At 44.7% G+C, this 12,527-nt stretch overlaps 1 protein-coding gene across 6 annotated transcripts in view; it reads left to right on the top strand.

Moving 5' to 3' along the window:
• The window catches only part of ABLIM3 (actin binding LIM protein family member 3), a 103,381-nt gene that overhangs the window by 19,620 nt on the left and 71,234 nt on the right, over window positions 1-12,527 (top strand). The gene's annotated exons all lie outside the window — the stretch shown is intronic.

Genomic DNA, 12,527 nt, shown 5'->3' on the forward strand with positions numbered 1-12,527 from the left:
ATAGCAAAGAAAGCTCGCTGAACTAGGTGTCAAAAGGCAGGTGCTGGAGGCTGGGCACATGGCTTCAGTTCCCTAAGCCTCAGTGTTTTCATCTATAAAACGGGAAGCATGATCCTCGTCTTGCCTGCCTCATATGGTTAGTGACGATCAAATGAGGTAATGAATGAGAAGGCCTTTGAGTTAGGCTCTGCTTTGCTAGTTATTAAGTCGATGCCTTCCTATCTTGGCTGTTCTTTGAAAGAGAAGCCAGAAAATCCTTGAATTGGTTTTTTGTTGCTTTTGGTTTGCTGGCTGTTTCTTTTCATCATTAGAATGTAATACAATTCTGCACAGAAATTGTGCACAAGGCCAATCCAGCTTTATGTGGGTTATAGGTAAATGGGGCAAGGGAGAGTCAGTTCATTATAAGTTTAGTGTCTTTATGTACAATTGTCCTAATTTCCAATATTTCACCCCATTGTTAGGCTATGCGTTCAACCATGCATTTCAGTATCTCATTCAGAAACTGTGGTCTCTGTAATTAAATGATGATTTTAAAAAAGAGACGGAGGACAGTGGCCATAGGATAGAGGCTTTGCTCTTTTCTTTGTGTCTGGAAGTGCAGTCAGCAACCCAGACCCAAAAGAAAGGATCCTTTCATCATGCCCAGCAGAGCAGGTGACTCGTTTTGGCCGACAGGCCCACAATTTCACCCTTCAGCTCCTTTTACAATTCCCAGGTGAATATGCCTGTCACCAAGATCCACGCAGGTCTCGTTTGGGAAGAACATCCTGCATCCAGCTCGGCAGGCCTCACTTTGTACAACTCCCCTCGCTCAATGCCCTGACACTTTTCAGCTGCTCCTTAGTTCCTACCGGTGGCTAACCTGACAAAGGCAGTGAGGCATGAGCAGTCCAAACTTCTTCCTGCTGAAAGCCATCTGCCTCGAGATGCATTTTCCAGGACGTGTAACACATCTGCACATGGAAGGACCTCTGGCATGTCTGTTTTGGAGTGAGAGTCTCCCAATGTTAGTAAGACGGAGGGGGATGTGTTTGACGGAATAGAAAAAAAGCCAGTGTGGCTGTTATCTACTGCCGAAGGGGACATAGGTCTGGGATGAAATTGGGAAGGCTGGCCGGGCACAGGCCATGCAGCGCCTCAGAGACCATGGCAAGAAGTCTGGCTTTGTCCCAAGAGCACAGTGAAACCACTGAACGGTGTTAAATGCCGCTGGAGGAGGTAGGATCAGGGTTAAGCATCACTGGATTTGCGTTTTGAAAGCATCACTCTGGCAACTGTGTAGAAAATGAGGGAGAAAAGGAGGCCAGTTAGGACGTGTTGGGATCCTCCAGGCAGGAGATAATGGGGCTGAGGCTAGAGTGGATGGTACAAGGCATCTTCTATTCCAAAGGCATTGCATGGTCTTGATTCCTTGGCAGCTTTTATACCCTTTATACTATTTAAAATATTGATTTGGCATCTATAGCAGAGCTACCGTTACACAATACCACAGACTGGGTGGCTTAAACAACAGAAGTGTATTTTCTGATAGTTCTGGAGGCTGGAAGTCTGAGATCAGGTATCAGCAGGGTTGGTTTCTCCTGAGGCCTCTCTCCTTGGCGTGCAGATGGCCGTCTTCGCCTTGTGTCTTCACGTGGTCTTCTGTCTGCATGTCTGTGTCTTGATCTCCTCTTCTAAGGACACCAGTTATATTGGATTGGAATTCACCCCAATGACCTCATTTCTAACTTAATCCTTTCTTTAAAGACCCTATCTCCAAATACAGTCACATTCTGATTGCCAACATATGTTTTTCTTGGATTCCCTATAAAGGGTATTTAGATAACCGTAAGAGTTTCTGTTATTTGTTATTGTCCATCACACACACACACACACACACAGTGACCACATTATGTATAGGAAAAGTTGCATAACCGTTTGATGGATTTCATTTGGGTTTTGTTTGGTCTTCCACCAGAATGTTGAACTTGACTGTTGTGATTTCTAGTACAGCTTGGTTTAGCCACTGAAATTTCCTATACTGGTTATTTCTTGGGAACAAATCTATTGCATATGCCTTCCTTCTGGGCTCAAGAAATATCTGTTGTAGGAAACAGCTGTCAAGTTTATCCTGACCAAAAACTTAACTCCTCATCTCATCCCATGGGTGTGTCTCAATGTTTGCTGAGTTGCCCACAATACTCCAGGGTATACAGCCATGATTAGCATCCCTCCTTGAGCAATTTACAATCTGCTAGGGAAACAAAGGAAGCAGAGAAGTGACAGTATTATACGGTAGACTACGTCCTAGGTCCACAGCTTCAGAAATGTAGTCTCCAGACCAACCAGCAGTATTAGCATCGCCTGGAAATTCAGCCCCCACCACGACCTACTGAATCAGAAACCCTGGAAGTTGGAATCAGCAATCTGTGTTTTGACAAGACACTCAGGAATTCTGATGCATGCTCAAGTTCGAGAAACACTGCTTAATCATAAGAAGTATGTGCCATGAGGTTTTACAGAAAGAGCGCTCATATTTGGATGGGAGTGAGGGGAGAATCTGGAAATACTTCTAGACGTATGTTGCATATGAGATAGGCCTTGAGGAGTGGGTTGGATTCTGATATTTATATGTAGATGATCGTATTTACTACAATTACCATCTGCATGTTTATGTATTTATTTTAGAAAAGTAATTAACAGCCTGGACTCTTACTCGAAAGATCTGCTAGCTGTCCCTTCCTTGCATTTTAACTGGCTCACTATGAATTGTGGCTTCCACCAACATATGCTCAGTTCTAGAACTGGTAATTATGACTGAAGGCGTTTTGTTGGAGGATACTTGCCATTCAAAACATGGCTGGAATTGGAGGTGGAGATTCTGCCTCTATAGCCTGAGACAAAATCAGGCCAAAGCATCCTTGAATCTAAGGGTGGGTAGGGATCATCTAGTCTCATACCCCTGCTATATAACCTCAGCTGACCTTCAGAGCTGGGTGGCATCCGACGCTCAGCATAGACGCACACCTCTGCTAGCCCAGTGAATAATTCTAAAGCAGGAGTGGGCAAACTATGTCTCAAAGGCCAGTTCCGCCTCGCTGCCTATCTTCGTTTCAAAGTTTTATTGACAACAGCCATGGCCATTCATTTACATATTGTCTATGGCTGTGTTTGTACTACAATAGCACAAAATTTTAATCCCCACCTTAAGACTTTGCATTTGTAAGAACTTTCAAATTGCAAGTGACCACAACTCAGTTCAAACTGGCTCAAGGTAAGCAGGGATCTACTGGATCCTGGGCCTTTGAAGTCAAAGGACAGTCTGGGTGGAGTAGACCTTCCACCCAGGCCTTCCCCTGAGATCTAAGTGGACTGTCTTCTCTCTGTCTGCTGCTCCAGTCGTGTTACCTCCTGCTACTGAGCTCTCTCCCTGCTCACTTAGTCTGATTAACTCTACTGCCTCGCTGCCCGTTTCCATTTCATTCCACCCAGTCCACTCGGCTAAGTTCAGATCTTTTTTCTGGTGCAGTGGATCCTGCAGCCATAACATAAACACTAGACTTGGCACCAGAAATCCTGGGTTCTCGTCCTTACTGTGCTATTGAATAGAAAAACATGAGATAAGATGTCAAGACACTGAAAATCAAAAAGCCCTCAAGTAATATAAGGGATTGCTTTTACTCTCTTAGAATTAAAGCATATTTAAGCTGGCTAAGACACGAAAATTCATCTTATCTTGGTAGTCTGAGTGACAAAATGATCCATAAATGTGTTTTATTTGACTCACATGTGTTCTTTTATTATTTGTTTAATATTGGAGCCAAGCTATAAACACCGGGCGATTTTACTTTAAAATCCAGATTTCTGGTTTCACTGAGCTCATGACCCCACATGGCAGGAATCAGCTGAAACCAAGTAAGGGCCATGCCTCTTCGGCCATATCTCCCACTCCCTTTATCTCACCCCAGCCGCTTGCTCATATGCATGACCCACCTACCCCTTTAAGCACCGAGTTTGTGCTCCCTCATTTAATGCAGTTATCCATCCATTTCCAAAAGATCTGATTCCTATCTGTTGAGCCTGGTGACCACGCAGCCCCAGCCAGATTCCCACAGTGGGGAGCTCACTACCTAGAAAGGCAGCCCATTTCATCTCTGGGCAGCTCTGACTGTTGGGAAAGTTTTCCCTATAGAATCCATCCTCCTTAGCATCTCAAAATGAGTCAGTGACCTGCCCCAAGTGTCCCACTGTGTTAGAAGTCAAAGGTGTCAGTATGGCTGACCAAGCTAATGGTCTTTTTACTGCACCTGATGGAGGCTCTTTCTTTCCTACCTTCCTTACCCACTCACTAACCTCTAGTCCCATGTAGGGGTGAGGAGGTCCATTTTTTTAAGTCATTCATCACCAGGTTTGTTTTTGACTGAAACATTCACCTCTCCTTTGAAAATATTCTAAAGAACAGGAGTTGACAATGTTTTCCTGGGAAGGGGCAGATAGTGAGTATCTTAGGCTTTGGAAGTTCTGCAGGTCTCCATTGTAACGATAAGGGAATGTGTGCTTCTGGTTTTTGTTTTTTTAAAAGTTCTCATAGATGATTTCTAATACGATAAATATCAATCGATGCAACTTGCCTAAACAAAGGCTCTTTCATGTTCGCGATAAAGTTTCAGTGTGTAGAACAGTCCTGAGACCAGACAGTTTTAGAACTGCTGTCACTGTGCTTTTTTACACTACAAAAAGCTTATCTTGTAATATGGATTTTTCTGATCGTCCCCACAAGAATGTGATTTTTTTTGTAGACGTGAACTCTGCTAACTATTGTGTTTTATGATTGCACTTGAATTTGCAGTGAACTTAAAAACATTTTTTTTTAATTTTTATGAGTTTATTTGAACCAACTGACAACATGCCTAGAAGCAAGATTTCAAATGGTCCCTAAAAATGTTTATAGTAAACCTGCTATGGGCCAGATATTACGCTGGCATTAGGACTAGAGAAGGGAGCTCAGTAGATACCATCCCTGCCCTCATCGAGCTTAGGGGCCAATGAAGGAAACAGAAATTAAGGAAATGATCACAACTGATTCTATCCGTACATACTGAAAAATGCAGTCAAGGGATAGTATCTGGGACTGAGAACAGTAACGTAGGGAAGTCAGTGAAAGGCCCTTGACATGAGATCTGTGGGATGGAGGGGTCCATCTGAAGCAGGATTTGTCCACCTTGGCACTACTGACATCTTGGACCAGATAATTCTTTGTAGGGAGTGGGAAGAGCGATTTTGTGCATTGTAAGATGTCTGGCGGCATCCCTGGCCTCCACCCACTAGATGCCAATAACACACACACACACACACACACACACACACACAACCTCAGTTTTGACAACCCAAACTGTCTCCAGGCAATGTCAAAATGTCAAATGACCCCTGGTGGGTGGGATTAGGGGAGATGGGAAAATGGCCCCTAGTGGAGAGCCGCTGACCTCGCAAGGATGTGAGCTAGCAGGGCCACTGTGGTAGTCCAGGTGAGAGATGCTTGTCGCTGGGACAGGGCTAGTGGAGATGGAGAGAAAAGGCTAAATTTTAGAAGAGAAGAACCACGTGCCAGAGCTGAGTGACTTAAATGTATGTTTAACCTGCCTGTATTCCGGACATTATTCCATTGCCAGTTGACCTTTTAAAACATTTGTGAAGGTGGGCAAACACATCGGGATCGGGGAAAATATACTTTATAATACTCAGAAGAACGTTAGTAGGTTATCTACGACAGTACTTTTGATATGCATTCATATCAGACGCCAAGATTTCTAAAATTGCCACCTCAGTGCCAAAGACTGTGTGAGCCTGCTAGTCACTAAGCCAACCTTCCCAGCCTTTAGTGAACAACAGACTCTCCATAGGAGCTTATTTACAATGTAAAGACTGATGCCATGATAGGTCTGGGGCAGGGCCCAGGAACCTGCACTTTGACAATGCACGCCTCCTCCCCAGGTGATTCAGAAGCCGATGACTTTGAGAAACACTCATGCAGCAAAAAGCACCGTCATGAAGGGATTTGTTCCCGTTTCATTTCTGCTAATCGACCACTCCTCACCGCCCTCTTCCTTGGCTCATCTCCAGAGTGGCTCCAGGAAGGCTTCCCTGACGGCTTGGATGCGCCCATAGCATAGCACCCTTGGTTCCCTAGACCGCCTGCAGCAACTAGTGACTACGAGTGGCTTAAACATTTTAGACGCGTCAATTTTACTGAACAGAAAGTCCAAAGAGCGGCAGATCCAAGGCAGGTTAATTCAGAGGCTCAGCATCAGCCTAAGCACCTGGATTCTTTCTGGCTCAGGTGGCTCCCCTTAGAGTCCATCATGGGCAGCAGGGCTGCATTCCCAGCATCCCAGGTGGACAGCAACCTCCAGAGGCTGAAAAGAGCGAAGAACTGCCTCCCTCACCCCTCCCCTTGTGTCTCATCGGCCAGGAGTATATCACATGCTTTTACCTAAGTCAATCAACTGGCAAAGAATGAGATTGTTAGAATCAGTTTCCCCAATAAAGATGCCCTCCCCAAGTGTGGGAAAGGTCACAACCTTTGCTGAAAGACATGGCTGCTCAGGGGACGATAAACAAGAATGGGTTCCCTCCGAGAGAGAGGCTGTGTTAGCAGATGAAGCGATGAATGGCTGCTGGGAAGGCAGCAGTAGTGCCTGCTACCATTCTCCTCTCCTTGCACTTTCCCCGCCATTTCCCCTGATGCAATGCGAGCCCAAGAGCCCTTGTCATCACTGTATCCTCAGCTAGATGCTATGGGGCATGTTAGATACATGAAGTCCAGCATGAAGTAGTCCTAGAATATTTGTTTAATTTAAATTGATAGCAGATTATGATTTAGATGGAAAGCTGTGTTCAATTAGGACATAAAGTAGTTGCTCGCACGTGATAAGACCCCAACTCAAGCTAACTCATTTTTTTAGAAAGGGACCATCCTATGTTGGTTAGTATCATTGGAAAGTTCAGAAGTGCTGGGGCTGCAGGCCCATCTGGATCCACAGACTCAAACAATGCATTCAGGAACCTGTTCATTCTTTCTGTCCATCTGTAGTAGGCTCTCTCAACGTGGGGGGCATGATTGCACCAGACACCCCAGACTACCTCCTCCCAGATGGCTTGTCTAAGAGCTGCTGTAGAAAAACCCCAGAGAGGACTAGGTCATGTGCCTGACAATCACATGGAAAGGGGGTTGGGGTTCTCTGATTGGCCAGGCCTCGGCTACTTTCACATCCTGTGTTGGAATAGGGTCAGCCCACCCAAACCCCGTGGAATGGGTTCCCCACGGGAAAGACAGGTTCTCTTGCCAGGAGAAGCAGAGAGCAGATGCTGAACAGGCAAAACAACAGATGTCCACTGCATTTATGGATGAAAAAAAAAAAAGCTGTTTACAGGGCATTATACGTGGGCTAAACAATAATTGAGGTCTATTTGCTGATATACACAGAAAGTAAACATATTCCCCTACTCCCCCAGACTATACAAATTCAGTTTGAAACTGAATGATGCTTTGTTTCCTAAAGATAAAAAAGCAACTTCTTTTGATTTTTGGAGGGAGGATCTTTTTTTATAAAATCTTTTATTTCAAAAGGAAGTGTATTCTTTATCTTTCCTCCTATTTGAGTCTTTTTATTCTTTTTCTTGGTTCCTTATCATGTCTTGACTTCTTCATTCCACATATCATATATCAAAAACCTACTAAAAATATTAAAATGCCATCTCTCCTTGGTGTTTTCCCCAATTGTTTTTCTTTCTCCCTCTTCCCCTTCCCAACCAGATATGATTCAAAAAAATTTTAGTACTCCATGTTTAGACCTCTCTGATTCCTTTACCAAATTCTACCTTAGACTGTAGCATTAAGAGGTATATTTTCATCATTCCTGGTTTGGCAAGTATGAATTGAGTGCTTACTAGTACCTAGTATTGGGTTCAGCATTAGAGATACAATAAAAAACAATCTCCCCTAATCCATCTTAGAATTCCTTTGGAGTAGGAGATGTTTATTTTATTTTTACATCTCCACAATATTTAGCTTCATTTTATTATTGTTATTATTATCATTATTATTATAGCGAACTTTGGCAAAGCACTTACAATATACCAAACAATGTGCTAGGTGCTTTATGTATATTACTTCTACTCCTTCCAAAACTTCTGACAGGTAAATACTATTATCCCCATTTTACAGATGGGGAAACTAAGGCTCAGTGACACAGCACCTTGCTCAATCTCATACAGCCTGTGAGAGGAAGAGTCTAGATTTGAACCCATGTCTGACAGGTTCCATAGCCTATCCTCTCTCCAGCTCACAGAACTTACTCCATAAATACCCCTAGAGGGGTGGCCGGTTAGCTCAGTTGGTTAGAGCGCCATGCAAGATCTTAACAAGGTTGCCAGTTCGATCCCCACATGGGCCACTGTGAGCTGTGCCCTCCACAACTAGACGGAAACAACTACTTGACTTGTAGCTGATGGGTCCTGGAAAAACACACTTAAAATAAATAAAAGTTTTTAAAAAAAATACCCCTAGAGCAATGAAAATTGGCTTCTGTTCTTCTGTGAAGGTTAAGGTTCTGATCCACCACCTTGCAGGTTGAATGCAGGGTGTGGACTCTGAGTTGTGAATTCTGAGTGAGGATAAATCCGCCTCACTACACTCTCCATCCTGATTCCTTTTGTGGCCACTGGCAGGTATCGTTGAGGCTACATCCATTTGTCCCCAACCCACACATCCACAATTTCAAATGCATCTCTTTGAAGGGCCTTGGGCCTTGTTTTCTTCATTTCTTCAAAACTGTGAGGCTTGTTATAATACATCAGGGACATCACATAGAACTTTCTAGAGTGATGAAGGTGTTCTGTTTCTGTGCTATCCAGTGCCACTAGCCACATGTGGCTACTGAGTATTTGAAACGTGGTTAGGGTGACTGAGGAACTGAATTTTAAGTTTTATTTAATATTAATTAATTTTCATTTAAATAGCCACATATGACTCATGGCTACATTCTGTTCACCTCTGATCTTATATATATTATTGGGTTGCAAACGACAGTTTTTCATGAAATGGCATTAAAGTACTACAGTGGAATGTCATAGAAAAAAATATCAGAACATATCATGTGTACTAAGAGTAAGTTTTGCTTGTGAAGCTTTTGTTTCACATATTTATGTCCTGGATTATTTTGCAAAATTAATTTCTTCCACTGGGTCATGGTCCAAAAAAAGTTTAAAAGCCTCTGCCTGTCCCTGAGTAATATCACTGAGACCTTGAGAGTGACACACTTATATGGTGTTCTCTTATCCAGCCTGCGGCTTTGTAAGACCTCATTTCAGGAGTACTGTGTTCTTCCAGGCCCTACAGGCAGGCGGTAAGCATGTGACTTCTCTCAGATGGTAATTGGAAGTGACTTTCTGGTCATCTGTCAGGATGCAGAGATCCCAAACGGGTGGCTCACAGGCAGAATCCAGCCCCCAGAGATCACAACCCCCGTCCCTGCAAGGCCTTTTTTGGACCTTGAGGTGTTTTTGCAGGACAATCCGTTGGGGCCCAGTAGCTTCCTTCCCTTGAGGTGAGCCAGTCTTACCGGTCTGGTCCCCTTTGGTTGATTTTTCCACTGATATTACCTGCCTGGCCCCTGAAAGTATTTTGTGTTGCAACCATGTTTAATACGTATAGAATATTAGATCTGAAAGCAAGCTGAAAGATCACAGAATGCAACCTTTTACTTTACTGATGGGAAAACAGTGACCCAGAAACGGGGAGTGCCCTGCCTGAAGCCTCACAAAAAGTTAATGGCAGAGTAAAGCCTAGAAGGAACTGTTCCCTCTCAGGAAACAGGGAAGAACCAGATATCAACAGAAATCTTAGTAAGACAAAGGAGAGAAGAAGGAAGGAAGGGAAGGAGGGAGGGAGGAGAGGAAGGAGATGGGAGGTAGTGGAATGCTGGTAAACTATCCTCTCAGTCCTGGCCCAGCAAGGGGGCGCAGCTGGCAGGTCAGATTTCTGTGAGGGGGACCCCTAGTGTGGTATAATCACCTACTGTGGTAGGAGCTTCCAGTGAGTGGCTGACTGACTAAGAGGCATCGAGGCGAGCCCTGCAGAACTTTGAGCAATGGGGCAATCACTTGAAACACCAACAGGGGCCTCCAGCAGACCTCTGCCCTCTGGGAATTGAGGCGGCTTGGGAAGGCTTGGGAATTCCCTGACTGTGTCACCCCCACCTCATTTTGACCTGCCCTCAGGCAAACACCCGTGATCTGAAAGGAGGTATTTTCCTGCTGGTCCTGGTTATGGCCAGCATGATGGGGACCCTGAGCCATTGTTCCCCTCACTGAGCCTCAGGGCTGCATCCATAAAGGTGGGAATGTGGCTGACATGGGAAAGAAGGTGCCCTGATTGCTCCTTTGAGGAGAGGGGGCCATATGTAGGTGGCAGGCCAGGCCCTACCCCACTTCAGTCATAGCATCTCAACTGGCTCTAGGCAGGGATCACAGCCCCCGTGCCTGCAAGCACCTGGCATGCAGGAGAAAAGTTGGTCAGGGCTAAGGCCAAAGGAAGAGGCAGGAACCCTGGTGATCTGGAAGAACTGAAAAACAAACACCAGGCCACCCAAATAAAGCATGTCTGGGAGCCACATCCAATGCAAGCAACCCCTGTCTCGGGGATTTCCCGGAATGACCACCAGGTCATCGCGTATTTGCATTGCACGCAGGTTGGCAGCAGAATCAGTATAAGCTGGTGGTTATAATGTATAATCTGGAATCAATAGAACCTAAAGCCATTTCATTTCAAGAAAGGGTTCATAGCTTTAAAAAGAAAAAAAGAAATGGAAACCTCTAGACGAGATGTTTTCTATGTGCGTTCCGCTCTGATACTGAAAACCTGAAAGTCAAGGGGAGCCTGGGTGACAGCTGATGTTCGTGGATTTCCCCCCAATATATCAGAGCTTGATGACCTGCCAGAGTCTCAGGAAGCAAACATTGTATAAGTATTAAAACCTCTGGCTCAGAGGCCAGGAGACTGAGTCACTCCCAGCACACAGACAATTGCTGGCTTCCTGAAGTTCCTCTATTTCCAGCATGGTTTCCAGGGCCCCAGACGAAACCCAAATAGCATTTTTCAGATAAGCTATAGAGGTGCTGGAAAGGGTGCCCCAAGGTGCGCCGAGGGTGAGGCAGTCCTGTCCTCCCTGTGGGGGATACTCAGGGAGGCCCTCCTCTTCCCCTCAGGATACACTGGGCAGCGGAAGGCCCTGCTGGGGAGGTCCCGTAGGAGAGGGCGGGGAGGAGAGAAAACTAAGCCTCTCCTAGACCTCCTGAAGCCTGTCTGAACCCCAGCTCTAAAAGTTACATATGGTGTGACTTCAGGCAAATTAATTAACCTGTTTGTGCTTCAGATCCCTCGTATCTAAAATAGGGATCAGATGGTGTCTGCCTCATGGAGTTATTGTGAGAATCAAATGAAACAATAGGTACAAAGCGCGGACTTAGCACAGAGCCTGGCACATAGTAATTGCCCAATTAACGTTAGCTATTTTCACTTGTACAGCTCCTGTAAGGTGCTATCTGGAGGCTTTGTAAAGATAGTGAGGGACACAGCAGTGACGAGAGAATTGGTGTTGATTGACAGGAGCCACTCCAAAGTAGAAAAAGTACTAAGGCTGGCAGATACCCTGGGGATTTCCCCCTTCTCCATCAAATCTTGTCTATTCCTTGACCATTCTTACACAGCTCTGTATATCATATTCTTAAAATCCCTGGACCAACTGTAGCAAGATGATATTTTTGAAATATTTCATTGGTATTTCCCTCACCCACCCCTCTTGCCTCCTTCCCTCTATTCAGTGAGTGAGGCCTCAGGGCCCCGACCGGCAGCAGAAGACAGAGATAAAAGGGGTCACTTCCTGGCTTTTGAGTTTCAAAAGTCTGTGCCCTCAGAACAAGAAGGATTTATTACAAAGCTAAATATTCTGGAGAAAGCATAAATTAGAGGAAGCAGAAAGGGCTCCTTTACCCCCAGCTAACAAAAATGATTCCCTGGCCCAGAGGTGGGGAGGAGAACCTCAGAGAAAGAAATGAGAACATGGTCTATTTGAGTCCTTAGAAAGACACAACCCCAGTGAACAGCAGAGGGGCCGGGGCAGTGAGGCAAACTGGCTGAAACTTAGTTTCTGCTTGTCTTGAAATAGAAATCAAGTTGAGTTATAAGAAAGACATGAGGTTTTGTTTTTTAAATAATCCTAGTCTTTCATTGATTGTAATCAAAAGTATACAGTTGTTTTTTTCACATTGTGAGATTAATATAGAAATAGGTGAAAAGTTAATGCTATGACATTGTATCTGGACCAGCTTTCTGAATTTGCCAAATGAATTAAGTATGCAGTTCTCATGTTATCAGATGACTTCACTAACAAGTGACAAATACATCCTTTCTTTCGTGGATGGCAATTCAGGCCTCCTTGCCCAGGACACCCACTGTGATACCCATTTGGGTCTAGATCCTTCCTGCT

Source organism: Rhinolophus sinicus, chromosome 5 (assembly GCF_057876585.1).
Source record: "Rhinolophus sinicus isolate RSI-liver-muscle chromosome 5, RSI-T2T, whole genome shotgun sequence".
Lineage (NCBI taxonomy): Eukaryota > Metazoa > Chordata > Mammalia > Chiroptera > Rhinolophidae > Rhinolophus > Rhinolophus sinicus.